The following is a 27,357-nucleotide window of genomic DNA, read 5'->3' as shown; positions in this document are numbered from 1 at the left end:
CCCCGCCATTCAATAAGATCATGGCTGATCTGTCGTGGCTCAGTTCCACTTTCCCGCCCTCTCCCCATAACCCTTAATCCCCTCTCTTATCAAGAACCCATCAACCCGCTTCTTAAAAATATTTAGCGAGGCAGCCTCCACCACTTCAACGGGCAGAGAATTCCAGAGATTCACCACCCTTTGAGTGAAGAAGTTCCTCCTCAACTCCGTTCTAAACCGCCTCCCCTTTATCTTGAGGCTGTGCCCCCTAGTCCTACTGTCTTTTTTGAGCGGGAAGAGTCTCTCCACCTCTATCCTATCCATCCCATTCATCATCTTATACGTCTCAATGAGATCTCCCCTCATTCTTCTAAACTCTAACGAGTACAAGCCTAGTTTATTCAGCCTCTCCTCATAGCTCAATCCCCTCAACTCCGGTATCAGCCTAGTAAACCTCCTCTGCACTCCCTCCAGGGCCAAAATATCCTTGCGCAGGTGCGGCGCCCAAAACTGCACACAGTACTCCAGCTGCGGCCTCACCAATGCCCTATACAGCTGCAGCAAGACCTCCCTACTTTTATATTCAATCCCCCTCGCTATGAAGGCCAGCATCCCATTCGCCTTCCTGAACACCTGCTGCACCTGCAAGCTGGGTTTTTGCGACTCATGCACAAGGACCCCGAGGTCCCTCTGCACCGTCGCCTGCTGCAGTTTTTCGCCACGTAAGTAATAGTCCTTCCTACCATTCTTCCTACCAAAGTGGACCACCTCACACTTGCCAACATTAAATTCCATTTGCCATTTCCTGGCCCATTCGCCCAGCCTATCTAGATCCTTCTGCAGACTCTCCACACCCTCCGCACAATTTGCCTTTCCCCCAATCTTGGTGTCATCAGCAAATTTCGACACCCTGCACTCGGTTCCCTCCTCCAGATCATCTATATAAATGGTAAATAGCTGAGGCCCCAGCACCGACCCCTGGGGCACCCCACTAGTCACCAACCGCCAATCCGAATAGCACCCATTGACCCCCACTCTCTGCCTCCTATTTGACAACCAATCCTCTATCCACGCTAACACCCTACCCCCAACTCCATGTCCCCTGACCTTCTGCAATAACCTCTTGTGAGGTACCTTGTCAAACGCCTTCTGAAAATCCAGAAAGACCACATCCACCGGCTCTCCTCTATCCACTGCCCTAGACACATCCTCATAGAACTCCAGTAAATTTGTCAGACACGACTTCCCTTTAATGAAACCGTGTTGCGTCCGCCCTATCAAGCAATTCCCTTCAAGATGCCTCGCAATTTCCTGAATGCAGGTGAAGAGATGAGCAGTTGAGATTTGGACAATCTGGAGTTTAGGGAGGATAGAGCATGAGAAGCCAGCCAGGAGCATGTTGAATTATCAGGTTTAAGTAACAAAAATATGGAGGAGGGTTTGCTAAGGCAGATGCAGAATCAGGTGATGTTACAGAGGTAGAAAAAGACAGTCTTAGTAACAGCGTGGATACGTGATCAGAAACACATATCAGGGTCAACTTGGACATCAAGTTTGTGAACAATCTTGTTCCGTGTGAGGCAGCTGCCAGGGAAAGGCTAAGGTACAGATTCCATGGCAAGGCTTTAAGACAATGACTTTGTTCTTCCCAGCATTTGGAGAAAACTTCTACTCATCCAGTACTGAATGCTGAACAAGTGTTTTGAGAATTTAGAGACAGTAAATGGATAGAAAAGAAGTGGTAGCAAAATTGACCTGAGTGTTGTCAGCATGCACATGGAAACTCATACTGTGGACAAAATTTAATGCCTTCCCCTATGGTAATTATGGCAAATGGGGGCATTTAATCAGGTAAGCACCTTGCCACCTACCCATCTCTGACCCATTTAAGTCTGTGGTGGGAAGGCACATGAATGGCTCCACCCTGTTGTCAACTGATTCCTTAAAAGGGAAATTAATGCCCACTTAAGGGCCTCATTCTGTTACACTGGTACTCACCAGTGTGCAGATGACTCATCATGCAGGCACTCCAAAAAGCAAACTCGGTGGGCTCCCTGGAGGGTGGGGAGGGTTCCTCATTCAAAGACACTCGGTAATTGATCTATAGGCCCAACACTGGAGAGGAGGATGTGTGCTAAGAAGCGCCTGCTGTCATAGAATCCAATAGTGCAGAAGGAAACCATTTGGCCCATCAAGTCTGCACTGACCACAATCCCATCCAGACCTTATCTTCTTAACCCCACTTATTTACCCTGATATTGATCCTGATGATATGGGGCAATTTAGCATGGCCAATCAACCTAACCTGCACACCTTCAGACTGTGGGAGGAAATCGGAGCACCCGGAGGAAACCCACGTAGACATGAGGAGAACGTGCAAACTCCACACTGACAATCACCTGAGACTGGAATTGAACCTGGGTCCCTGGTGCTGTGAGGCAGCAGTGCAAACCACTGTGCTACCATGCCACCCTCAACTCACCATCAACTCCCCTCCTCCCCACTACATCTCAGGACCACACACCTACCATCATTCATCTCCCTTTAGTTGTTCTTCAATCAGTGTAGTACCAGCGACAGTTATGCTCTTCCCACTGGCACCACAAGTAATGAACTGCCAGCCTCGAGGTGAGTGGGGCTTCTGCCACCAAGGTCTTCACTGCAGGGAATGCTCACTGCTGCTCAGTTAAGTCCCTGATTGGGATTTAATTTTCCAGGCCTTCCCAGAGTGAGGCAATGCAGGGTTTTTAGCTCACCAATACATGGAAGCACATAGCCTCCATTAAATACTGCCTTGTGCTTCAAATTTAACCTCATTTTCTTAGTCATCCATAATGTTTCGTTAGTGGCTGGTTAGTTCATTTTCTTCAGCAGAATATATTTCCTTTGCACTCTTAATCATTGTTTTAAATATTTCCCATTGCTGTTCTATCACTTTGCCTGTCAATTTATTTTCTAGTTTATATGCCTTAGTTCCACTCTCACTCCCTTAAAATTAGCATTGTTCCAATGTATTATTTTGGTCTCTGTCTTACTCATGTCTTTCTCAATCTTTATTTTGAAAGTTAATGGTGGCAATTCTCCCATTCTCCCTGCAATTCTCCCTGCACCTGGGCTGAGTGAGAGGAGGGAGGCCAACGATTGGACTGGGCATTAGGGTGGGGGTGGGGGGACGGAGGTGTCAGAGCTGCAGAGTCAGCATTGCAGTTGGGGGAGAGGTGGGAGGGTTGGGGCTGCGGGGGGGAATGGGGGAGGCAGGAAGTTGAGGCGGGATGGGGGTGGGGGAGAGGGGGGTGGTGGCTGGGCCCTGACACTTCCGGGAGCCGGCGATCAGGCTGTGGAGGGGGTTGCATGCGGCAATGTGGGGATCGCGGGGCTGGCTAGTGATTGAGCTGGCCAACAATCGGGAAGCTGGCATTGCAGGGCTACTGCACATGCGCCAATCTCAGTGTTGACAGATCGGCACGTGCGTAATGGCCTGCGCAGCATTATGCTGCTGATCTCTCCAATGGGAATAGGCTCCACCACTGGTTTCTGAAGTGAATCATGTTAGTTAGTGCACTCTGCAGTGCACAGTGTGTGGGAGATAAATTTTGAAACTCCCGCTGAAAAAACTAGTGTGATTTACGCCAGCTTTTACGTGAATTTTGAATTTTTTTGGTAGAATCACCCATTATGTTGTAATCATGACTAGATATTCCCCATGCTTACTTCTTTCTCTTCCAGTTCAGTTCCCATTACTCAAAGCACCAATGAAGTTGTAACTCATGCTGGTGCTCCAGGGATCTATGTTAAACAACTAGGAGAGTGGAGTTGGACTGGAGAAGCAGAGAGACTGGAGGTTCATCATGACTGAATGTAAAGCAATGGCTGCAGTTTGCTGCAATTGCAAAACCCAGAAAGTTCCATAATTGTTTCAAATCACGATCGCTAATCTTTAGAAAAAGACTACTCCTGTTAATGACACCCATTTACTGAGCTCGCATCAAGTGCATTCTATATTGGAAAGCTCATATCAGAAGAATCCTATATCAGAGAGCTGGTATCAAGGGAATTCTTTATCAGCAAGCTCATATCAAGGGAGTTCTATTTCAGAGAGGCTTTAATGAGGGATGTCTACAGTGAAAGCTCGTACTAAGGGAATTCTATATTGTAAAACTTGATTCACGGAAGCTCTATATTGGTGAGCTTGTATTGAGAAAGCTCTATATTGGTGAGTATCAAGGAAGCTGTATATTGGTAAACTTGTATCGAGGGGTCTGTAGGTTGGGGAGCTTATATTGAGGGAGCTCTATATCAATGAACTTGTATCGAAGGAGCTCTATATTGGAGAGCTCACATCGAGGGAATTCTATATTAGAAAGCTTATATCGAAGGAGTTCTATAAATGGCAGCCAGATACAAGGAGGCTCTATATTAGCTCGTATTGTGGGAGTTCTATATTGGAGAGCTTGTAGTGAGGGAGTTCTATATCAGGGAGTCTGTATCGAGGGAGTTCTATATTGGGGAGTTTGTATATGGGAAGCTCCACATTGAAGAACGCATATCCAGTGAGCTTTATATCAAGAATGTTGAATATTAGGAAATCCTTAGCAACAATAACATTAAAAACTATTCCTCAATATAAAAAAGTGTATGTTAAATGATTTTATGACTTGACAAATTACAGAATTTTGAACAAAGCTTACTCTCCCTAAACGCCCCACCCTCTTAAAGGCTGTAAAATAGAGTAACACTAATCTTATGTTAATATCAATCTTTCCCCATGATTACGAAATCGAGACTCACAAGGTTGGATATGAATCTTTTATACTTTATGCAAACTACTACATATTGATTTTAATGTAGATATGGGCCCACAATAATGGTATATGTACACTAACATTAGGGCTGGACATAGAATAACATGAGCACTATGTACAGAACTCAAATGGAGTATAGGCTGACAAAAGGGACATGCAAATAATAGTTTTTGATTTATATCTCCTATGCATTGCAACAAGATTTCAGTTCTTTTCTAGGATACAGAGTGGTGAGGGGTAGGCAGGGTAGAGAGAGGGGTGGGGGATGGAAGGCTTTAAAAGCCCTCTTCACGACCAACCGTTCACCTATCACTGAGGCATCATTGGCAGAGGTAAGTGAATACAAAAGGCAGAGAAAGGTCAGATTTCATCTCTGCCTCATTTTTCAACACTGTAATTATGCCATTACTTCGCGAGCATGTTTCAGCAATCCTATCATTTATGGATTTCCCATGTGTCATGCAAGGTACATTCACCCCTTATCGAGACCTTCATTAAAAACATATAAACTACAGGAGAGATGCAATTGTTGTTGAAAAATTATTTAACACTTTTATCCTTGGGGCCCTTTTTTTATATGAGAACAAAATGACAAATGTTATGCCTCCCATTCACGCACATTTTTCACAGCTTGGACCCTATTGTACTTGTCCTTTCATGTTACTCTTTCACAGCTTGGACCCTATTGTATTGCTCCATTCAAACTAGTTCCTTACTGGCCCATTCACACAGACCCACAGCTTAGACTCGAACACACTGGCTCATTCACATCGGTCCCACAGGTTTGACCCCATCACACTTGCCATTTCACATTAGTCTTTCACAGCTTGGTCCACATGGGCGTGCACTATTATTCTCCAAAGTGGACATGCACTATTATTCTCCAAAGTGGAAGTGCACTGTTATCCTGCGATGTGGACATACACTGTTATTCTTCGATGTGGACGTGCACTGTTATTCTGCAATGTGGACTTACGCTGTTATTCTTCGATATGGACAGGCACTGTTACTCTGCGATGTGGACATATGCTGTTATTCTTCGATATGGACAGGCACTGTTACTCTGCGATGTGGACATATGCTGTTATTCTTCGATATGGACGGGCACTGTTACTCTGCAATGTGGATGTGCGATTATGTGGACATGCGCTGTTATTCTCCGATGCGGAAGTGTGCTGTTATTCTCCAGTGTGGACGTGCACTGTTATTCTCCAATGTGGACGTGCGCTTTTATTCTCGAATGTGGACGTGCGCTGTTATTCTCCAATGTGGGCGTGCGCTGTTATTCTCCAATGTGGACGTGCACTGTTATTCTCTAATGTGGATGTGCGCTGTTATTCTCCTATGTGGATGTGCGCTGTTAATCTTCAGTGTGGGCGTGTGCTGTTATTCTGTAATGTGGGCATGCGCTATTATTCTCCAACATGGATGTGCACTGCTACTCTGCGATGTGAACGTGCACTGTTATTCTCCGATGTGGGCATGCACTGTTATTCTCTAATGTGGATGTGCACTGTTACTCTCTATTGTGGACGTGCACTATTATTCTGCAATGTGAATGTGCGCTGTTATTCTCTCATGTGGATGTGTGCTGTTACTCTCTAATGTGGCCGTGCACTGTTATTCTCCAATATGCATGTGCACTGTTATTCTTTCATGTGGATGTGCGCTGTTATTCTTTCATGTGGATGTGCGCTGTTATTCTTTCATGTGGATGTGCGCTGTTATTCTCTATTGTGGGTGTGCACTGTTATTCTCTCATGTGAATGTGCGCTGTTATTTTCCAATGTAGACATGCGCTGTTATTCTCTAATGTGGACGCGCACTGTTACTCTCTATTGTGGACATTCACTGTTATTCTCCAATGTGGACATGTGTTGTTATTCTCCAATGTGAATGTGCGCTGTTATTGTCTAATGTGGATGTACGCTGTTATTCTCTAATGTGTATGTGTGCTGTTATTCTCTATTGTGGATGTGCACTGTTATTCTCTCATGTGGATGTGCACTGTTATTCTCTATTGTGGACGTGCACTGTTATTCTCTTGTGTGGATGTGTGCTGTTGTTCTCCAATGTAGACGTGCGCTGTTGTTCTCTAATGTGGATGTGCACTGTTGTTCTCCGATGTGGACATGCACTATTATTCTCTGATATCCTACGTCCTCTCCATTATGAATATTTCCTAATTCTACTTCCAGAATGCCATCCACTCTGCACATGCCTCAGCTTCCCTGCAATCCTCATTCATGCCTCTGTTGCCTCCAGACATGAGTCCAACACTCTTGTGGTTGACCTTCTATCCTCTATAAACTTGAACTCAACCTAAACATTTCTGCCTCATCCTCACCCATTGCCTTAATGTGCGCTGTCATTGATCTGACCCATCAGCACCTTAATTTTAAAATTCTCATCCTTGTTTTCAAACCCTTCCATTGTCTTTCCATATATCTTGAATTTCTTCCAACCCTACATCCCTCTCAGATCTCTGTCCTCTTCCAATTCTGGCCTCTCATTCCTCCCTGATTTTCTTCACCGCACCAATGGCAACCGTGCCTTCAGTTGCCTAATCTTTCAATTTCCCACCTTCAATATTTTTGCCTCTCTTTTGCGCCTTTAAAATGTTTATGAATAAAATCTTTGACCAAGTTTTTGGTTTAATCCCCTATCTGTCAGCTGATCTCTGTCCAAAGCAGCAGTATGCTTCGCACATTCAACCTTAGAACCCCAGGTTAGAGAAGGGTAAAGAAAGAAAGTTTTCCATTTATGCAGCACTTCCCATGAGCACCAGAAATCTTCTGTTTACAACCAATGAGGTGCTTGTGAAGTGTGATACCTTAGGAAGTACAGCAAGATCTCACAAAGCGCGTATATAGCATAAAGAATGCTTGCAAGACAGAAGGCTATTCTGGTGCTCATGTCGTTGCCAGTTCCACCCAAGATCAACTCAGATAGTTCCACTCACACATCCTTTTTACAACAGCTTTGCACATTATTTCTTTTCAAATAGTTATCCAATTCCCTTTAGAAAGTCACAATTGAAACAACCTTTACTGCAATCCCTGGCAGTGTATACCAGATCCTAATAACTTCTGGTTAAAAGATTTTTCCTCATACCATCTTTGATTCCTTTGCCATTCACCTTAAATCGGTATCCTGTGGTCCACAACACTTCTGCCAATGGGAACAGTCTCTCCTGAAATCTCCTCTTCAACTCCTTCATGATTTGAACACTTCTGTTTGTCTTTGAGAAACTGTCTTGGTTTGATTCATGGAGTATGTTTGTTTCTCAGGTTTTTCCAGACTTGCAATACTTTATGCATGCATTTTAAAAAATGTTGTCACTGTTTTGTTTATTAACCTAATTTGTCCAACCCACTATATTTTCCAACTGGCTGTCCCTGTTAAGTTTTTTCCTTGGTAAGATTTGCTCATTTGGACTGATTTTCAGAACCTTGAGTCCTCCACATATCAAATTAGAATGTCTGAAAAGAAAATAATAAGAGAGCAATAATGGTGCAGAAGGAGGCCCTTTGGCCCACCATGTCTGCACTTGCTCTCTATTTGAGCAATTCACTGATCAATTTCCCTCCATCACACTGTCTGGCAACGCATTCCAGACCTAACCATTCACTGTATGATGAAGTTTTTCCTCATATTTCATTTGCTTTTTTCACTAATTACTTAAAAGCTGTGCCCTCTCTTCTCAATCCTTTCACAAATCAACAGTTTCTCCCTATCCAGATGCTTTGATTTTTAATCCTCCTCTCAGCCTTCTTTTCTCAAAGGAAAACAATATTAACTGTACCAATCTGTCTTCATAGCTGAAGTTCATCATCCCTGGAACTACTGTTGTGAATCTTTTCTGCACCTCTCTGATGCCTCCACACTACTGGACAAAGTAGATAGGGAGAAACAATTTCAATTGAAGACAGAAAGCCATGGGGTTTCAGTAGGCGTGGCTTTCAATGGGCGGAATTTTACCAGTTCGGGCAGGGTGAGCTGGTAAAATCAAGCAAGTGTTGAGAAATCAGGATCATGTCTGATTTCTTGGCTCTCGCAATTTTATTGGATTTCTGGCATGGTCAGCCTCTCGCCCATTTCTGGTGACAGACTGAATAAATTATTCAAATATATTAAAATGTTCATTTGCATGCATTTAATGAGCCCCAGCGTTCAATCGCCTGGGCTCATTTGCCTTTATGGCCTCGTCAGGAGAGGTTCTCTCCAGCAAGGAAAACACCTGCTCCCCATGAATGGGAAACAGTCATATTGCCCTCGCCAGTAGAAATGTAGGCCACTGAGGCCCTTGGAGAGGTCGAGGGCAAGAGAATTGCCTCTTGGGCCTGGCATCCTGGAAATGCCCACTGGTCTGACACAAAAGTTGCACAAACGCAATAGCTCTCTCTGCTACTGGCTGGTGAATTATGCCCTGCCTTCTGCCTAAGCTGCTGGAAACAGTCTAGCCCATTTTTTCATGCACTATGTACATATGATTGGGAGTAAAAACTCATCCAAAGAACAAATCTGCAACCTTCACGGTAGCTGGACACAGAATTATTCTCGTAAAATTCTGCCTGCTATGTCTAACAAATGCAGAGCAGCAATCAGCAAAAAACCAATTGAAAACTGCATTGAACAACATAGCCAAAGCATGTTTGCCTCATGGTCATTCGACTAACAACTTGAAGTTCTGAATTCAGAAAAATACAGCAGAGTACAAGCTAAATGCAATGATGATCAAATGCTCATCAAGTTGAAAAACTGATTCAATTAATCTGGTTCCTTACAGATGTGCAGAAAGGATAACACAGAATTTAAAAGGAAATTGTCAGCAATGGCTTGGTGAGACTTTTGCCTCTGAATCAAAAAGGTTGAGAGTTCAAGTCCAACCACAGAGACATGCACACATAATCTGGATAGACACTGCAGTGCAGTAGTGCCACCTCTCAAATGTGGTGCTATCCCAGTGCAGATCAACTCTCTTACATGGGCATAAAAGATCCCATAGTGCTATTTCGAAGACAAGCAGGAGAGTTCTCCTGGTGCCCTGACCAACTTTTATGCTTCAACCAAAACAAATAATCTGAACATTATCTTTTAGTGTTTGTAGGATCTTGCTGTATACAAACTAGCTGATATGTTTCCAACATTGTATATTGACTACATTTTAAAGGACTCCATTGGCTTTGTATTGCTTTAGGAAGGTTAGGAAAGATGTGGCTTAAATAGAAGCCCTTTCTTTCTTTATGAAAGCTGCTGATTCACTGTACAGTCTTAAATTCTCAATGAATGTCCTTCAGAGTAGGGAAGGTGCCACCCTGATCTAGGCTGGTTTTTCAGGTATCTCTGGTCATCCACAACCCTTAACTCTCTCAAGGCAACTAGAGATGGTTCAATAGGAATTGTCTCGCTGGTGTTACTCATCTTCCAAAACAATCAAAAGAATATGGTTGAATGCAATGATGATCAAATGCTCCGACGTGGAACCAAATCCTGTCTGAGCTGTCACAACACAAGGAAGATATTTAAGCCCTACAGGTGGCGCAAAGAAGAGTCACAATACTGATCCCCAGTGTCAGAGAATTTCAAAGCAAGTTTGTTGCTTTTCAGCTTTGAAGAAAGCATCTGTGAAGTGGATGAATAGAATAGAACATAGAACATAGAACACTACAGCACAAACAGGCCCTTCGGCCCACGAGTTGCGCCGATCACATCAACACCTACCAATCTATAGACCTATCTATAACCCCCAATCCCATTAAATCCCATATACTCATCCAGAAGTCTTTTAAAAGACCCCAGCGAGTTCACCTCCACCACCACTGACGGCAGCCGATTCCATTCACTCACCACCCTCTGAGTGAAAAACTTACCCCAACATCACTTCTGTACTTGCCTCCCCGCACCTTCAATCTGTGTCCTCTCGTAGCGACCATTTCAACCCGGGGAAATAGCCTCTGAGAATCCACCCTATCTATTCCTCTCAACATTTTATAAACTTCTATCAGGTCGCCTCTCAACCTTCGTCTCTCCAGGGAAAAGAGTCCCAGCTCCCTCAACCTAACTTCATAAGGCATGCCTCCCAGTCCAGGCAACATCCTTGTAAATCTCCTCTGTACCCTTTCAATAGCTTCTACGTCCTTCCTATAGTGAGGCAACCAGAACTGTGCACAGTACTCCAAATGAGGCCTGACAAGGGTCTTATAAAGTTGCAGCATTACCTCCCGATTCCTAAACTCAATCCCTCGATTAATGAAGGCCAGTACACCATACGCCTTCTTGACGTATGAATGTGTGAATATAAAGCACAAATCTGAAATATGGCTTCAGACCTAAGTGGAGGAGTTGTGCTATTTCAAATCAATTGAAAGAAAATTAAGACTGACAATTGAAATTCATAGAAATCATAGAAACCCTACTGTGCAGAAGGAGGCCATTTGGCCCATCGAGACTGCACCGACTCTCTGACTGAGCATCTTACTCAGGCTCTATCCCTATAACGCTCTGCATTTACCCAGCTAATCCACCTAACCTACAGATCTTGAGACACTAAGGGGCAAGTTAACATGACCAATTCACCTAACCTGCACATCTTTGGGCTGTGGAAGGAAACCAGAACACCGGAGGAAACTCATGCAGATATGGGAAGAACGTGCAAACTCTACACAGAAAGTCACCCAAAGCTGGAATCGAACCCTGATCCTGGTGCTGTGAGGCATCAGTGCTAACTTCAGACATAGAGTGATCTACACATGGAATGGAGGTCTGAGTAGTGTAGTAGGACTTTCTGGATAAAAAAAACCCAGATTCATCAAAGATACAATGAGACTTCAGTATCTTGCAGTTGTTGGAACTTCCCAAATTCAACCCATACCCTCTCCTCTCCCAATTAAAGTAATCAACATTTGCTCAGCTACATTCCTGTTTCTGGGAGAAACTTATACATCCAATGAGTAATCACTTGTCTACCTAATGAAGGTTAGCAGACTTTTGGATTCCATGGAACATTGTAAACAAGCCCCATATATTTTTGATCCAACATTTCCACATGCACAAATTCCTTCTGGATGGCTTGTTCACTACCAGAAGTAGTTGGCTCTTAATTAATAAAGCCAAAGATCCTCTTAATTAATAAAGTCCTGATTGTTTGAATTAAGAGGCCAGGAAGATTCTAACATTCAGATCTCAAGGGAGAGAGAGAGGCTGGTGGTGTTGTGGCCTCATTCTGATAGAGCAGTTTGGCATGCTGAACACATGAAACAATACTGACGGAGTGATCCGTGTTTACAGGAAGTAAGAAGCATTGACCTCAAAAGTTATTTGACTTTTGAGATAAAAGGGTATGAATTCTGGGAACATGATACCGAAGGAAAATTCTATGCCTCCAGAACAAATTGTGCCACACAGAGTTTCTTTGGAATCAATAGAGATTAATCATGTATGACTCAACAATTTCAACAGAATTATTTAATTGCTTTCACTACTCAGCAAATTAATGAAAAAAATTAAAGCTGAAGTTTCTCCTCTGCTAGCCAGTCAGGAAGATCCCAGTTCTGATTGCAAATTTGCCGATCTCCACTTGGGATAGCACCAGTTATGCAACAATTGGCCTCAGCGTTCATAGATGAGAGAAGATAATTCCATTCATTAACATGTTATTGTAAGGTACTTCATAGCAGCATTATCAAACAAAATATGATACCAAGCAACAAAAAGAGATGTGAGGACAGGTGACCAAAATCATAACCAGAAGTGAATTTTAACAAACATTTTAAAACAGAGAGCGAGTTGGAGTGGTTTGGGATGAGAATTCCAGAGCAGCTACAGGGTGGAGGAGATTACAGAGACGGGGAAGGATGAGACCACAGAGAAAGTTGAAGATAACACTGAGAATTTTTCAAAGAAGAAGTTGCTGTCAATAGCCATCATTAGTCATTGAAGACTGGGATGAGCACAATATTCCCATCCTTTAGGCAGCTGACATGTGGGCATTTTGTAGGGGAGAATCTGCTTCACTGGGTATCAAATAGACTAGTTGTATGATGAACAGCCTTTAGACACTTATGCATGTAAAAATGATGAACTAACAGAGTACGCTTTGAAACTATATTGTTAGCTCCGAAGTTGATCCAGTTGCAGGTTAGAATGCAAAAGTATGCATCAGCAGGTTATCTGGCTTTAGAAGACATCACCTTTTAATCCAATCTATCCTCTTTCACACACCCATTTTCCAGCAGGTCTCATTGGGTTGCAGTCAGGAACAAGAAGCCTGGCTCATTTCCCAGGGGCAACTACAGCTTCACAACTACCATCCTCAGCTAAAATTGGCAAACTTGTTATAGACTAGCGGTCTAAACTACCATCTTCACCAGCTAAAATTGGCAAACTTGATATAGACCTTTTAACTCATTAATGTAGCAAGAAGATCTCCAGCAAACAATACGTTAATTTAAGGCAAGACTAATCAGCATCAGATCCTGATTTATTGTCAGCCATTCATATCGCTGGTCAATATGTTGTAAATCAGGTAAGAGAAACAGGCAGAGACACTGAGATAGAGACACAGGAAGACAGATAGTGACACTGAGCAAAAAAGCAACAAAAGCTTTAAAATAGGCAGTGGCACAGGTACACAGCAAGAGATAGGGAAAGATTAACATAGAGAAATATGAACAGAAATTCAATGAGATGTGAAGGAAAACATACAAAAACAAAGACAGACGCAGAGGAAAATTGTCTGGGAGAAAAATACAGAGGGAGAAATAAAGAAACAACAAAGGAGGAAACGCAGAAACAGTGAGAAAGAGAGCAAGATGTAGCGAGGGCTTTGTCCTTTAGAATATCTATCTGATGCTTTACAAATAAATGAAGATCTCAGTTTAGATTTCTGGCAAGCATTGGGCTAAATACTGTAGGAACACCAGTTGACCGAGGTGTGACTGAAGTGAGGTTACAGATAGCAATTGCTTCCCCTTCTTCCCCTCATGTAGAACCGTACCTCTGCAGGATCAGGGGCTTAAGGAGAGGCGCAGTGAAATCGGGTCAAGGGAGAAAGCTTAAGGTTGCCACAGTAATACAGTCAGCCAGCCATGTTTATCTGGAGGCTCAGACAAAGCAACATCTACCCCCAACAACCATCTTGCCTCGCCTTCTTTCATTAGTGTATCAGAGCAGAGAAAGAAAACTATATGTCTCCTGGTGGAACTCACTGATCTTCGCTGCCCATCACATCCCTTCCTCCTCCTCTTTCGGTCCTCAGTGTTAATCTCCAGTGTTGAACATTAGTATCTTGCATAAGAACTTCTCAAGGAGACCTGTGTGTCAAACGACAACCCAGAATTCATTTGGGTTCCTTTACAAATAGAACCTGTGTCCAATTTGGTTGGATCTAAAGATACAAGCTTTTAATTAGTCCATGTCCCTCTCTCTTGAAGTTCTAACTCAATCCACTTTAGCACAGGAAAACCAGAATTGTGGGTATCAGCAAGATGATTGACAAGCCAAGTCTGACAATGGCCTAAAACAATATCTCTGTTTCTAAGGAGTTTAGCAACCACAGAATCATAGGCAGGGATTTTCTGGCGCACTGTGTGGGACCCACCATGGGAGATTCGGCAGCCCAGCCAAAGTCCATTGACTCTCAAATTATCCCATAGAATGAATCATAGAATGTTTGCAGCAGAGGAGAAGGCCATTTTGCCCATCCTGTCTGGGCAGACTTTTCGCGAGAGCAAGCCTGCTCATCCCACATCCTCTAGAACACTGCAAATATTGTCTCTTCAGATAATTATCCAACATAAAGCCACCACTGGATTTGCCTCCAGTACACACTCAGATGTGCAAAAGTGGTTGATAATACACTATGACATGGAAATCAATTAAAATGGCCCCTCCAGTTAAGCTCAGCTATGGAAAGAAGACTTGTATTTCCATAGTGCCTTTCACTGTCTCAGGGTGTCCCAAAGCTCTTTACAGCCATTGAAACAGAGTTTTCACTGTGATCGTAAAGCATGAATGGAAGCCAATTTGAGACAGTAAGGTCCAACAGATAACATTTAGATTAATTATTGCATCATCTGTTCTTATGTGTTGGTTGAGGATAAATAACAGCCTAATCACTGGGAGATAAACCTCTGTTAATTGTTACAATTCTACCGTGGGATCTTTAACTTTCACCTGAAAGGGGTGAATATTTGGCTTAAGAACATAAGAACATAAGAAATAGGAGCAGGAGTAGGCCATCTAGCTCTTTGAGCCTGCCCCGCCATTCAATAAGATCATGGCTGATCTGAAGTGGATCAGTTCCACTTTCCCGCTTTCTCCCCATAACCCTTAATTCCCTTGTCTGTCAAAAACCTATCTACCCACATCTTAAACATATTTAGCGAGGTAGCCTCCACCACTTTCAATGGGCAGAGAATTCCAGAGATTCACCACCCTTTGAGTGAAGAAGTTCCTCCTCAACTCCGTTCTAAACTGCGCTCCCCCCTTATCTTGAGGCTGTGCCCTCTAGTCCTGCTGTCCTTTGTGAGCAGGAAGAATCTCTCTACCTCTACCCTATCCGTCCCTTTCATTTTATTATACGTCTCTATAAGATCCCCCCTCATCCTTCTAAACTCCAATGAGTACAGACCCAGTCTATTTAGTCTCTCTTCACAGTCTAACCCCCTCATCGCCAGTATCAGCCTAGTGAACCTCCTCTGCACTCCCTCCAAGGCCAAAATATCCTTGCGCAAGTGCGGTGACCAAAACTGCACACAGTACTCCAGCTGAGGCCTCACCAGTGCCCTGTACAGTTGCAGCAAGACCTTCCTGCTTTTATATTCAATCCCCCTCGCTATAAAGGCCAGCATCCCATTTGCCTTCTTGATCACCTGCTGCACCTGCAGACTGGGTTTTTGCGACTCATGCACAAGGACCCCCAGGTCCCTCTGCACCGTAGCATGCTGCAGCTTTTCACCTTTTAAATAGTGATCCCTCCTACTATTATTTCTGCCAAAGTGGATAACCTCACACTTGCTAACATTGTACTCCATCTGCCAGGTCCTCACCCACTCGCTCAGCCTATCCAGATCCCCCTGCAGACTTTCCACACCCTCCGCACAATTTGCTTTTCCACTCATCTTTGTGTCATCAGCAAATTTCGTTACCCTACACTCAGCCCCCTCCTCCAGATCATCTATACAAATGGTAAATAGCTGAGGCCCCAGCACCGATCCCTGCGGCACTCCACTAGTCACCAAATTTAAATTAATATTTCATGGATCAATGCTTTTCTCCCTCTGTGCTGTACTGGATAGTCTGTCTGGATTATGCGCTCAAGGCTCTGAAGTGTGACTTAAAACCACAACCTTGTGACTCTGATGTGAGAGTATTACCCACTGATTCAAGAATGACACCCTGATAGAACAGGGATCCAACCTGAACTGTATGGCTCATTACCACCACCACAAGAAACAAACTGATTTAAAGGAATAAGAATATCCAAAAAACAATCTGCAAGGAGGTGCTTAGTTAGGACTAAAGTTGATCAAACAGACCCTAGTTAATCCTCATCAAGAACCTGATGTACAGGATCCTGCCAGCTCATTGACACTGATTCAGACTGATTTGCTTCCAGGACTAACCGTCATAAGAAAATTGGAGGTCCTGAAATTCCGTGGCATTTCCTTGATTGCCTACCATACTCCCCAAAAAGCAGGTGAACAACAGATTTCAAGGTTGATGTAGTAAAAAAAGAAATGAAGGAAAGCCATCTTTAGATTGGCATTTAGAGATATCGGCCATGACTCTTATAAACAATGGAATCCATTGAAACTGAAAAACCTGATGGCCTTTTGTTTTTAAGCTGCACTAGAAGTTCTGTCAATCAAAACAATTCAGGAAAAAGTGATGGCTTTTTTTCTCTAAGTGAATGCTAATGAAGGTTTTTATTTTGCTTTCAGAGGATTCTGGCCATTTAAATCATTTCAGATAATTTCACAAGAGAAACCAAGCAGTCTTTTTTTCCTTTTTGAATGCAAAGGAGTACTTTTCCCAATGGAATGAGTACTTAATCCATCTCGAACTTACACAATGCTGGTCAAAGGTCAACTGACCTTTGTAGAATCGAGTCCTACAATCAATCACTTCAGTAAAACATATCTAACTTACAATACAGCATCTAACTATTAAAATATTTTGTTGTATTTCAAAGCAATGTCTATAAAATAAATTTCAAAAGCAGGTGCCTGTTTATCTTTGCTCCTCAGTTGGGACTAGGATTTCCCATGGTTCCTGCCTCCTCTGAAGTGCTAGGAGCCTTGTCTCCTGAAAATCAGGCCTGACCCCATGAAAATAGTAGGAGGTCTGAAATTACCACCCCAACAATTACATCGGATTGGGTGGGATTGCTGCATGTGGGCTTGCCACCTGCACCTTTGTCTAATGGCTGTAAAACTTCCACACAACAGGAATGGGCATGGAAATCTTCTTCTGACATGGACAGAGGCATGAAAATCTGAACTGCTATCTTTTAAATGAGACATTAAACCAAGGCCCAATCTGTTCCATCAGGTAGACATAAAAAAAATGGAACTATTACACTGACAAGCATGAGCATTCTCTGGTCATTATCTTATTTGTGAGGTCTTGCTATATGTATGATGGCTGCCACTTTTCCCATAATACAACAACAATTGCACGTCAACGGTATTAGAAGGGTAGTTGCAAAGTATTATGGGACATCCTGAAGTCATGAAAGGCATTATATCAATGCAAGTTCATAGAATCATTGAATCCTATAGTGCAGAAGGAGGACATTTGGCCCATCGAGCCTGCACCAATCACAATCCCACCCAGGCCCTATCCCCATAGTCCCATGCATTACTATAGCTAGTCCCCCTTACACCAAGGGGCAATTTAGCATAACCAATCCACCTAACCCGCACATCTTTGCATTTCCTCCTATGGGAGGAAACCCATACAGAATGGGGAGAATGTGCAAACTCCACACAGGCAGTGACCCAAGCTGGGAATTGAAGCTGGGTCCTTGATGTGTGAAGCAGCAGTGCTAACTATTGTGCCACCATGCCATCCCTAAACTCAAATCAAATCTGGCAGCGGTGGGATTTATTTGAACCATGCCTCCACACAGACTGGAGCCTTAATCCAACGTCTTAGATCTCTCCACCACACTACCACAGATAAAATATTTTAAAAATATTTTACATTGTTATTTTCACTCACATGAGAAAGCCCTGGTTGATACATCAGGTGTCAGATTTCTGAAACCTCTGAAATTGCATCATGTATAGCGGACTATTTAAAAATGTAGTTATTTTTCTTGCGCAGGCAAACCTTAATGACCTGAAGAGTTAGGTAAAGAAATCTGACTGAACACAATCACAGATGAAGATTTCAGAACCCAGCATTTTCAGGGAGAAGGTGGGAGAAAACCGACAAAAAAAATCATGAAAAGAGTGTTGAAAATTTAACTCTCACAAAGCCAAGATTCTACCTTATGGATGCAATCTATTGGGAAGTAAATGGTGATGGGATGTTGAAAAAGAAGGTCCTGGTAAGACATACAGCTGACAGCTATTGTGAGGAACAATCGGGGGGGATAATTATTCAGGAAGCAGGCCTGAAGCAGACTGTGGAACACACGATTAGTACCAGCGGTGGCCAACCCCAGTATCCACAGCCGCTGGATCGCAGTCAAGCTTCTTTTGAAACTGTTGGTTAAATTACTATAATGCTTTAAATTATATTTTTGTTTTGCCAATTTCCACACCCCTGCCACTGGCCTGAAGGTACTAACTCTAACTGGAATTTGGCCCAACAGGCATTATAGGGCTGAATCCTCACTCGATTGGCCTTCCTCCATGTGTGCCTTATAAACTGACTGAGCCCAACTAGGGAACAGACATACTTCATCCCTTTGTCTCCTGTCCTTACTCATTCACTACTGGGACAGTAAAATGGTGGACATCCTCCCTCCCTCCCCAGCTCTTTCCTATCCCCAACAGCTTTCAGTCCCAAGCTTCAGGTTGCCTCTTGCCCCATCTGTTTTCAACCTTAATAGTGTTCTGCATGGAACCTCATCCCTTCACTTTCGATTCTCGATGCCAATAACCAAAAATAATCACAAATTATCTGATTATTATCTCAGTGTTGTTTGCAGAAACCTGCTGCGCGCAAAGTAGCTGCTGAATTTCTTAGATTAGAACAGTGTTTATAAAAGATTTGGGGACATCCTAAGGCCATGAAAGGTGCAATATGAAGCAAATTGTTTTCTTATTTTACTGAACAACCTGCTGCTAGGCAATAAAGCTACGAAAATATATCAGTTATCAGTGGAAGGAAATCTGACACAGCTCAACAGAACATGACAGGCCGCAGCCTTCTGCTTGCAACCATACCCACTTGAGAGCTGCTTGCAGCTTCCTGCCTGCTTGGACACTGAAAGCAAAGGGAGAAAAGGAAGAAAAAGCAAAAGACCACATGTCCCCAAAGCAAAAGAGTTAGACAAAATGGAGGATCTGGGACCAGGCTAGCTAATGGAATTGACCACAAAGGCTGCATGAAGGGGAGGAATGCGCAGAACAGGATAACATCTCAACAAGGGGGAGTGTCAGATCATGTCTGAATAGTTGAAATTACTCCACAATACAGGGTGTAACTCATACAGCCTTGTTTCTTTGAATTGGAATAAATATATGGGTGTTGCTAGGCCAAGAACCTGCTTCCCAAATTGTTGCCAGTTTTGCCATTTAGCTATAAATGATAAATAAATAAAACATGTATAAAAACAAATAAGGATGATTTTTAAATGATTAGTATTCCCTGATCTAATATATTCTGCACTGTAATCCATCTTTCATTTAAAGGGCAGTATTTTCAGGGTTTTATTTCAAAGTGTTGGATCAGGTGAGAGAAAGTGGTGTCTAGCTGCCAGCTTTCCCGCCCTATTTTAAAACACTTTGGAAAAATATACTGGAGGTGTGGCTCACACCAACACATTGGTGGGGCTAGAAAAAACCAGCAGTCGGGAATCCCGATCAGGGTGCCATTTTTAAAGGGTGCCCTGATCTCCAATATAAAAAGGAACCCCTCTCCCCCAAATGGAGCTCTGCAGAGGGCCTGCCCTTAGCAGGGCCACCCTAGAACGATATGACAGGGAAGCCCATTAATCATATTAAAATATGAAGTTAAAGTTTATTTATTAGTCACAAGTAAGGCTTACATTAACACTGCAATGAAGTAACTGAAATTCCTCTAGTCGCCACACTCTGGTGCCTGTTCGGGTCAATCCACCTAACTAGCACGTCTTTCAGACTGTGGGAGGAAACCCACGCAGACACAAACTCCACACAGACCGTGACCCAAGCCGGGAATCAAAACCAGGTCCCTGGCACTGTGAGGCAGCAGCACTAACCACTGTGCCACCATGCCTCCTGTAGATATATGGAGATAAGGCTCCTACCTTCCTGGGGAGGAACCTCGTTATGTCACTGTTGAGGGAAAAGAGCTCTTTTAGTGAAATTTTTGTTTTCCAACTCTCATGAGATTTTCCTTCTGTGTCATTTTTCACCCTCATGGAGAATACAGGCTCAAATTCATGGCCCTTCAAGCCTGCTCTCCCATTCATTACAATCATGGCTGATCATCAATTTCAGCATCCTGATACCGTTTTCCCTCCCCCCTCCCCCCCATAACTTGATTCCTTTAGGCCCAGGAACTATATCTAATTACTTCTTGAAATCTCACAACGTTTTGGCCCCAACTATTTTCTGTAGTAGTGAATTCCACAGGTTCATCACTGTCTGGGTAAAAGAATTTCTCCTCATCTCAGCCCTAAAAGGTTTACCCTTTATCCTCAAACTATGATGCTTAGCTCTGCACTCCTCACTATTGGGAACATTCTTTCAGAATCTACCCTGTCTGATAAGTTTCTATGAGAACCCACTCTTGCTCTTCTAAACTCCAATGAATATAATCCTAACTGACTTAATCTCTCCTCATGACAGTCCTGCCATCCTAGTAATCAGCCCAGTAAACCTTCACGGGCCTCCCTATGTAGCAAGAACATTCATTTTCTTAGATAAGGATACCAAAACTGCACACAATTCTTCAGTTCTGACCTCACCAATGCCCTATATAATTGTAGTGAAACATCCCTGTTCTTATACTCAAATTGTCTTGCTATGAAGGCCAACATACCATTTGCCTTCTTTACTGCCAGCTGTACCTATGCACTAACTTTCACTGACGAATGCACAAGGACATCAAGATCCACCTCTCTCAATTTACACCGCTCCAAATTGCTATGGAAGTGGATAACCTCACATTTATCCATATTATACTGCTTCTGCCACGCATACACCCTTTTATCCGGCCTGTCCAAATCACACTTAAGCATCTCTGCATCCTCCTCACAGCTCACCTTCCCACCCAATTTTGTATCATCTGCAAATTTGCAATAATACATTTAATTTCCTCATCCAAATCATTAATATACAATGTAAACTGTTGGGGTCCCAGCACAGATTCCTGCAGTACCCTAACAGCTACTGCCTGCCAATTAGAAAAAAAAACATATATTCCAACTGTTTGCTTCCTGTCTGCTAACCAGTTTGCTATCCATTTCAAGACACTACCTGCAATCCCACGTGATTTAAATTTGCACAATAATTTGCCATGTGAAACCTTTTCTTGTTTTGGCTGTGGTTATGTTTGCATCATGGGTAGGCAATGTAATAATGATCAGATGAACTGATGTTTTAAAAATATATTGACTGAGGGACAAATTTTGGCCAGGACACCAGACAGAACTCCCCTGCTCTTCTTGGAATAATACCATAGCATCTCTCACATCCACCTAAACAGGTAGATGGGACCTCAGTTTAACATTGCATCTGAAAGATGGCATCTCCAGGAGTGCAGTATTCCCTCAGTACTCCACTGGAATGTCAGCCTAGATTTTGATGCGCTCAAGTCCTGGGGTGGGTTCTTCGAAACTTGAACCCTAGAACCTTGTGGTTTAGAGTTGCCACTACTGGTGGCAACAATGGTGTGAGTAGTTATCAACATAAATCAGATTTTACAATTGATGTCTGATGACCTACAAATCGTTATAAGATGCATTTAGATAAAATACGGTTTGTGTTTACACAGAAATGTTTAAAGGGCACCTTGAATGATTGATGTAGAATTTTGCAGTTAGAAAATCTTAAGGCAATTAGGAAGAATCAGCATGGTTTTGTGAAAGGCAAATCATGTTTAACCAATTTACTGGAATTTTTTGAAGGAGTAACATGCGCTGTGGTTAAACGGGAGCCTGTGGACGGACTATACTTGGATTTTCTGGAGGCATTTCGGAAGATGCCACAACAAAGATTATTTGTAAAATAAAAGCTATGTAGGGAGCAACCCATTGGCATAGACAGAAAATTCCCTGACAGGCAAAAAAAACACAGCATGCATAAATGGCTTATTTTTTTGATTGGCAGAATGTGGCGAGTGGACTGCTGCAGCGGTCTGTGCAGGGGCCTCAACTTTTTAGAATTTATATCTATGACTCAGATGAGGTGAGCGAAGGCATGGTAGCTAAATTTGCAGATGTTACAAGGATAGGTAGAAAATTATGAAAGGGATACAAGGAGGTTAAAGATGGATAGAGACAGTTTGAGTGAATTGGGCAACAATGTGGCAGACGGAATATAATGTGGGAAATTGTGAAGTTGTTCTCTTTGACAGGAAGAAGGAAATGGCAGAGTATTACTCAAACATAGAATGGTTCCGAATTCTGAGGTGCAGAGGGATCTAGGTGTTCTAGTGATGAGTCACAAAAAGTTTGTTTGCAGGTACATAAAGTATTTAAGGAGGCTAATATAATGCTTCCTTTTATTACAAGAGGAATTGAACATAACAATGAAGCAGTCATGCTTCAATTAAACAGGGCATTGGTGAGATATCATCTTGAATACTATGTGTACTTTTTGTTTCCTTATTTAAGAAATGATGAAAATGAATTGGAGGAGTTTTGCTAGATTGATACCTGGAATGAGTGGTTGTCTTATGAGGAAAGGTTAGACAGACTGGGCTTGTTGCCATTGGAATTCTGAACAGGGATGAATGACTTGATTGAAACATTTCAGATCCTGAACGGTCTTGATAAGGTAGACATGGAAAGGATGTTCCCCTCATGTGCGAGTCCAGAACCAGGGGCCACAGTTTTAAAATTAGGGATTGCCCTTTCAGAACAGAGATGAGGAGTTTTCTTTCTTTCAGAAGTTTGCTCAACATGGAAGCGGGGTCATTGAATATTTTTAGATTGCTTGCCTAAGTTATTGGGGATAGATGGGAATGTGGAACTCAAAACACAAAACAGAACAGCCATTAGCTTATTGAAAGTTGGAGCAGGCTCTAGGGGCGAAGTGGCCTACCTCTGCTCCTATTCCTAATGTTCATATGTTACTAAGTTGTCAAATACAGCAGCCAAATTGTAAACAGTGAGATCTCATGGGCAGCAATAGGGGAATGATTAGCAAGGTTGACTATTGAGGACCAGGAGAAGTCCCTACCCTTTAGATATTGATGGAGAAATCTAATTGATGCAGGGTAGAGTCACCAAAATAATATTGGTGCTAAAGGGGTTAAATTATGAGGCCAAGTTACATAGACTAGCCTTATAATCCCTAATGTATAGAAGATTAAAGGATGATCTAATTGAGGTGCTTAAGATCACCAAAGAAGTGATAAGGTAGAGAAATGCTATTTCTTCTGGTGGGGGACTTCTGATCAAGGAGGCATGACCTTAAAATTAAAGCTTGTTCATTTGATGTGATGCCTTAAGTACTCTTTCACACAAAAAGTAATGTTAATTTGGAACACTCTTCCCCATGAAGCTGTTGCAGCTGAGGATCAATTAAAATTAATCCATTTGTAATTGATAAAGCTTTGCTTAGTAAGGGTTGTAAGTGGTGTGGAACCAAGGTGGCAGATACAGAGCAGCCATGATCTAACTGAATGGTGGATTTAGCCCAAGTGTTTGAGTGCCTACTCCTGTTGCTATCAACCTGACAAAAAAATAAATGGGGTCTTTGTTTAAAGTTACACGTGACGGATGATGCTTATAACAGGGCTTCCTCAGTATTGCATTGCATGGCATACCTAACTAATGTGCCCCACATTCATGCCCTTCTAATTCAGCTATAACATCATCAGCACCAGCCAGCTAAAATGAACAGGCTTCAAGAATTTGTAGTACTTTGTCTTTATCTTAGACTTCAAGACTAGACTAATCAACTCACACAAATCTATTTTGAAGCCAATGAAGCCCACTATCAGACAGGTTCTGGGCCATTCTGTAAAATAGGCATCTGATCTGCTCAAGCTCACTTAGGTTTAAATGAGCTCATTATCCTGATAGGGAAGAGAAACCCAGTGGTTTTGTGACAAGTGAAAGAGATCATTAACATTCACAATCAAACAAGACAAATGGACTTCCATTATTTCACAACACATGCAGCTGGGTTACACAATTACTGCAGCAAATTAGCCTCAGCTAAATGCAAATAGTATTATTAATTGACATTGGTTGGAGAACACCTTCATCCATCCTCCCCGGCTGAAAGAAATCATCACATGGATGTTTAATGGAAATGGTAATGATGGATTCTCCTGTCACTTCAACATGTTAGTGTTCAGCAAAAACAAACATGTGTGATGTTAGACCAAGTCTTGATTTATATAACCAACTGCAAATACTGCACATGAAATCAGTGTTGGAGGAATGGATGGCTTTGTGACGCACTTGCTTGTCCTGAAGACATTTGATTCTGTTCTCCTCAAATGTCAAAATTGTTTGTTGGCAGAGACTTCTCTGTTTGGGTCTGTCTGAGATTTTTTTCTCATGTGTTGGGATCAAGTTTGCAAGCTCTGAGATTATCTTTATGTCTAAATTTGGGATACCTTATGGTGAGTGTCCCAGTGCTCAACTGACTGCAGGGTAGTCCTTTGGTATGCAGGAATTTTCCAAGTAAACCACGAGTAACCTTTCTGAAGTGGAGCTCTGAAGAGAACGCTTCTCAATGCCACATATGCAGCACTTTGCAAGAACCTCAGTGTTGGGTTATTTGTCCTGCAACCTGTCATAACCAGATCTCAGACAGCAGGGATTGAAAATGCTTCCAGTTGTTTTATGTAATGTTGGGAAGCTATCCTAGTCTTGTACCCATGAAGAAGTGATATAAAAACTACCACTTGGGAGACTTCAATCTTTGTTCCAAGACTAACTCCACGTTCATTCCAAAGCCTATGCATGATCCCGTCAAACACTGAACTTGCTTTTGCCATGTAATAATTGATTTTATCATCCAGTGTAGTGTTAGTGGAGAGGGTACTCCCAAGTGTGCAAAGTTTCTGTGCTGAACAAAGAGCTGTGTTGCTAATAGTGACTCTGGGGTCTTGAAGTACATGGCCAGGGATAGATGGATACAAGATCTGTCTTCAAATATATTGTCAGGTCAAAGTGTTTGAGGCTAAAAATAAACAAAAAGCAAACCTGTAAGAACTCTGCATGACTTTCATCCCACTCTTTTGTTGTCTTCTACTTCTCAAACACACCAAATGTAAGTAAAGGTACAGACTATTGTCTTTTCTCAAAAGAGAGCTCCATTCATGCTCAGCAATCTTCAGTCACAAGCACCCATGAATTACAATGCAGCCATGCCATTTTCCAAGCTCTGGATTTCAATCCATTCTAGACTGACAACTTTGAAGTCTCCTCTCTTCACTGGTTTTCAAGATTAAAGGCAAAATGAGCTTACATATATAATTTGCAGTGGTTATTACTCAATAGCCTGTGAAATTTTATGGGCAGGTAACAAAGGGCCCCAAGGTATCCAAACAATACAGAGGCCACCAACATACAGACAACACTGAACGTTAAATAAACAATCACCAAGAACAGAAGTATCAACAACCACAACTTCTATTTATGCAATGTCTTAGACATAGTAAAATATCCCCAAGGGAATGGGCCGCACCAGTGTGCAACACATAATCCACCAGACTATGAAAGGATGGTGAACGGGGAGAGCCTGATGGTCCCTCTCAAGCTGAGCAAACAATTCAGCTGCCCTCAGTTTAGGAGGTGTGTAGATTCATCAGCAGAGAATTTGGGGAGAACATATTCCCAGTGAGCTGAGTTTGTTCTTTTACAACCACTGTCATGAACAGTGCAACCAACTGTAGGACTGAGCCTGAAGCAAAACATGCCTGGTTACAAGGAACAAACCTTCACTGCTGTAAAGCCAGATCATGTCCAGTAGCATTATGGGTGAAGTCATCAAACACTTGGAGCAGAAAGGGCTTAAGCTGGTCACCATGAAATTCCTTCAGGTTCCTGTGGATCTACTCAAAAAGCATTACTATGAACTTTCAGATAAGCCTTTCTGTCCCAAGTTGATCAAGTATATAAGTTATGGCCCTATTATTACAAATGGTGTGGGAAGGTCTGAATGTGGTGAAGACTACTAGAATGAAATTTGGTGAGACCAATCCAGCTGTCTCCAAGACTCCTGGTGATTTCTGTATTCAGACTAGCAAGAATATCATCCATGAAAGTGACTCTGTAGCAAGCGCACAGAAGGAGACTAACTTTTGATTCAAATCTGAGGAGATAGTGGAATTCCAGAACTTTGCCCAGGATTGGGTCTATGAGTAAATCATTCCACAACTACAGGGCTGTAGCCTGTCAGAATCATTCCAAATTGTCATCAGAATTTTTTTTAACTGGTTTCACATAACGTCTTAGTTCTGAATATTGGAACAAATAACCATGTAATAAATGAACTGAAAAATAAATAAAATCAGTAAGCAAACAAGGTCACACCAAAAGAACATCTTGGGCTCTACAATATCTAAAGTGGTGATTGAACATTAAGTCTAGGGCAATATGACAATAACATTGTTAAAAGAAATGACACTTGATGCAATTTAGTGACATCATTCATAATATCCATATGCAGTGGTCAGATTTAATCTGATTTTATCTTTATCTTCTTGCCCTTGTTCTTGGAAATTATTTATTTGATATCTAATCGTTCTTTGCATACTTGTGGTCTGTGCAGTGTTTGGGTGTTCGACTTTGTACACCTTTAGGGCAAAATTAACTGTTCGTTGGTTGTCATAAAGTTGCAGAGATTATAGATTGATAACTAATTACAATGAAATCTCAAAGAGTCAAACTTGAATGACATGACATTTTCACTGGCAGAGTAGCAAAAAGAGTAGAACAATGCTTTTGTTTACCCAAAGTACTGCAGTGGTTGCTCTGGGTTTGTCAAATTTGAGGAAAAGGAGTAATGTCAAAATCAGGGATCATGTGAGCATGCTGACCAATTACAGCAGAGTAGCTGGACTTAAGCATACTCAAAATTCCCTACAAAGTAACTTGTAAGGTGCATGAACACGGCAAAAGTTGTGAGAAAATTAAAAATATTGTCGACTGGCGAGAAGGTGAACCCAGTAGAGCAATTGGAAAACTGTGGCATGAAGCAGGAGGTGAACATCATGGAAGACTGGGAGA

The 27,357-nt window shown here is 42.3% G+C and overlaps 1 protein-coding gene and 1 pseudogene across 7 annotated transcripts in view; one reads left to right on the top strand and one right to left on the bottom strand.

Annotated features, from left to right (window-relative positions):
• hipk2 (homeodomain interacting protein kinase 2) overlaps positions 1-27,357 on the bottom strand; it is a 285,854-nt gene that overhangs the window by 94,316 nt on the left and 164,181 nt on the right. The gene's annotated exons all lie outside the window — the stretch shown is intronic.
• On the top strand, positions 26,042-26,493 carry LOC145344490 (nucleoside diphosphate kinase pseudogene; annotated as a pseudogene).

This window comes from Carcharhinus amblyrhynchos, chromosome 6, assembly GCF_965287045.1.
Source record: "Carcharhinus amblyrhynchos chromosome 6, sCarAmb.v2.hapA, whole genome shotgun sequence".
Classification (NCBI taxonomy): Eukaryota; Metazoa; Chordata; class Chondrichthyes; order Carcharhiniformes; family Carcharhinidae; genus Carcharhinus; species Carcharhinus amblyrhynchos.
This window is presented reverse-complemented; position numbering and strand designations above follow the sequence as displayed.